Source organism: Chrysochloris asiatica, unplaced genomic scaffold, assembly GCF_000296735.1.
Source record: "Chrysochloris asiatica unplaced genomic scaffold, ChrAsi1.0 scaffold00016, whole genome shotgun sequence".
Taxonomy (NCBI): Eukaryota; Metazoa; Chordata; class Mammalia; order Afrosoricida; family Chrysochloridae; genus Chrysochloris; species Chrysochloris asiatica.
This window is the reverse complement of record NW_006408534.1, coordinates 32,978,372-32,982,422: the sequence shown is the minus strand read 5'-3', so window position 1 is coordinate 32,982,422 and position 4,051 is coordinate 32,978,372.

Genomic DNA, 4,051 nt, shown 5'->3' with positions numbered 1-4,051 from the left:
AGAGATGAAAAAGACAATTACAAACTTTATATGGAAAGAAAGGAGACCCAGGATAAGCAAAGCACTGCTCAAGAAGAATAAGGTTGGAAGCCTCTCACTCTCTGATTTCAAAATCTACTACACAGCTACAGTGGTCAAAACAGCCTAGTACTGGTACAATGAAAGATATACTGATCAATGGAACAGAATCAAGAATCCAGAAATTAACCCATCCATGTATAGCCAACTGATTTTCAACAAAGTGCCTACATATATAGCATGGGGAAGAGATAGTCTCTTTAACAGATGGCAGACCTGGAAAGCGATATGCAAAAAATGGAAACAAGGACTTTACCACACACATTATACAAAAACCAACTCAGCATAGATTAAAGACCTAAATATGAATCCTAGAATTATAAAGGACATCAAGGAAAAAATAGGGACAAATATGAGGGCTCTAATACAGGGCAAACAAAGACTACCAAGCATTTTTAAAATCACACAAACAAAAGTAGACAAAATAGATGAGTGGGACATACTAAAAATTAAAAACTTATGTGCATCAAAAGACTTCACCAGAAGAGTAAAAAGGGAACTCACAGAATGGGAATACATCTTTTGCAATGATATATCGGACAAGGGACTCTTGTCTAAAATATATAGGAAACTACAACACCTCTACAAGAAAAAGACAAATAACCCGATTAAATAAATGGGCACAGGACATGAACAGAGACTTCACCAAGGCGGAGATCTGGGCAGCCAACAAACATATGAAGAAATGTTCACGATCACTAGCCATCAAGAGAGATACAAATCCAAACAACAATGAAATATCATCTCATACCAGCAATAACAGCAAAGATCAAAAAAGTAGAGGACAATAAATGCTGGCGAGGATGTGGAGAGACTGGGACCCTTCTACATTGTTGGTGGAATTGCAAAATTGTCCATCCTTCTGGAAAGCAATATGGCATTTCCTCAAAAGGTTGGAAACAGAAATACCTTATGATCCAGAAATTCCTCTACTCAGTATTTATCCACAAGAAATACAAGCTGTAACACGAGTAGCTATATGTACACCAATGTTCACAGCAGCACTATTTACAATAGCAAAAAGATGGAGACAGCCTAAATGCCCATCAATTGAAGAATGGATACAAAAACTGTGACACATACACACAATAGGATACTATGCCACCTCGAAAAACAACAAGGATGCTTAAAGCCACCGCATAATATAGAAGAACCTTGAGGACATTATGCTGAAATTAGTCACAAAAGGAGAAATACTGCATAGGACCATTACTGTAAAAGATTAAGAAAAAGAACCCACACTAAAAGGGGGAAATTTTTTATTTTTTTGCTGGTTACTGGGATGTATGGGGTGGGTTGATGGAAGGGAAGGGAAGATGGAGCCCCGGGGATATGGAATAGACACAGGATAGCTTGGGTGTTGGGAAGGGTGATAATGCACAAGAGGGGGGAGAGGAATGGGAGAACAAGGCTGATGGGAGAACAGTTAGGCAGGTTTGCATGAACTAAGTGGGACAGAGGTAAATAATGATGTATGCACAAACTTGGAACAACAGGGCTCTAGGATATAGGGATTGAGGCATGGTTTGAATGGGTAAAAGAGGGTAAATAATGTTAAGATGCTTGGCTGTATTTTGAAACTTGGTTTCCCTTGCCTACCATTGAAAAATAGACACTTGAGGGGGAAAGAAAGGATAAGCTAGAAACAACAGCATGGAAAGACTGTTAAATCCGTCTTCAGCCTATAATTTATTGGAATACCTAAAACGGGGCTAGAACTTTCCCAGTGAAGGAGGCTTCCTGTGGAGCCTTCGCATTGCATAAAACCATAGGTGGACTCCTGAACCCCATCCAGAATCTTTTGAGGTGGGAAACCTCTACTTGAAAGGACAAGCCAACCAGCCTGGAGCGGCTAGAAGAACAGAAACTATTTCTTGAAAGAAAGACCAGCAAGAAAAATCAAAAACAATAATGGAAGTCCAACTGACTACTACAATAATAAGCAAGATGTTTGCCAGGAAGCCATCAAAAGGCAAGCAATCAAGTTAGTTCAAGACAAACTCCCTTCTAAGTCTGAAACTCAAAGGGAACACATGAACAAGTATGTACGCTTACTAGCGACCACATTGGTCTACTGGTGAGTGGAAGAGGGGGAAAGGCAGCAATTAGGGCTGAGTTTAACCATGTTCCATAGGCTCCCATTGACCTGGAGAAGAGAGAAAGAAGGAGGGCTGGTTGGTCCAAAGTGTGGTGAGACCTGGGGACACCTGAGTCTATTGACAAAGACATAGCCACAGAAGGCTAGAGCTGAGAATGAAGCATCCAGCTGATATGAAGTGTGAGAAGCAGCACAAGAAAACCCAAAGTCAGTAATGTTCTAGCAGATAGTACCCATTTGACTTAGCATCAATGGATTGATAATTAGAACTCGACTAGAAGAATTAAAAAAAAAAAAAAGGACAAAACAATTTTTGAAAAAGGAAATGAGGGTAAACTGCTACAAGCTGATGAACTTGACCTATACTCATGGAGGCAGTAACTCTAAATACCACCAACAGAGAGTGAAGGAGTCTTCACATCACATATAAATGCTATCCTCTCGGTACACAGGGTAGATAGGCATGGGCTACCTAAAATGAGGGGGCAATAAAGGTACGAAGTGACTGGCTTATAAAATTTCAAGGGAGAACTTAGTTTAATAGTGTGTGGGGGCAAAAGAGTCCTCACTGAAAGTTTTCATCTTGTCTAGATGGATGTGGTTAAAAGAAACGAGGATAAGATTCTTATGATTCAATAGTGAATAACTGTTATCATGACTAATTGAAACTGTCACAATTGTAAAGGTAGAAGTTTTGTAACAAAAATAGGGTAGTAGTTAATCTTACAGTCCAGAAAAAAAGGGCCCTAAAACCATCAAGGAAGACGGGCAAAAGTGGAATACGAGACCTTATCCAGAGAAGCAGTAATACAAGCGATGGAGGCAGAGATGGGGACATGGAGAAAGGGAGAAGCAACATAAAAGACCAGATAGGAACCTAAGGGAAAAAACAACTCAAAAAAGGAAGGTGAGGATGGTTACACAACTCACATAATGTAGTCAATGTCACTACATAGTACATGTAGAAACTGCTGAAATGGTTTATGATTTGCTGCATGTTTTCTCAACAACAACCAAATATATAAAAGTATATGTAAACAAAAATTTCATTAACAAGTTCTGTGAAATCATTAATCAAATTCTTTCCTGAGCCTGATTATCAATGCCATCCCACATGCATACCCTGCCATTACCACATAAAATCATTTTATTAATGTTTCCATTTTTGCTGGAAAATGATGAAAATAAATTTTGAGTATTAACTACTATTTATAAGTCCCACCATGAGCAAATTTCTCAAAAAGATGCATTTTATATTCTTCAACAAATAGAATATTGTTCTTAACAACAAAAGAAGTTCAAAACTTGACCAAACTTAATGCTGCTGTTTAATAAACAAGAGAACCTGCTTTTCACAGTATTGTCAAATTAAGTGATGCAATTTTAAATGGTTTTCATTACTGTCAATCATTTCTACCTGGAAAAGTTGAAAGAGGGTTAAGAAAGTGTCTCCATTTGAAGCTGATCTGACTCAATAAAACCTGATTTTGTTATTTTGTTTCTAATTTTCATCTGTTGTTGGTAATTTTCCAAAGAAGAAACTAGCTTACTGAGTTAGTTATGACTATTGCTTGCTTTTCTTTAACAACTGATCAATCACTAGAAAATAGAATACATGGAATACTGTGGCACCTTGAATTTACTTGATATGGCTTTCCTATCCAACATCTCAATTCCCACCAAGTGATGGAGGGTGGGTGGGGAAAGAGGCCATACAAATAAGGTGTACAGAACTCTGAGTCTTGGATTGGTGAATATTACCATCCAGCTAGTTTTAAAAGGAGATCCCAGGACCATCGAGAAGGAACAGCATGAGTGGAGCATGAGATCCCTACCTAGAAAAGTGGTGACAGCAAGACAGAGCAGCTTCGGGTT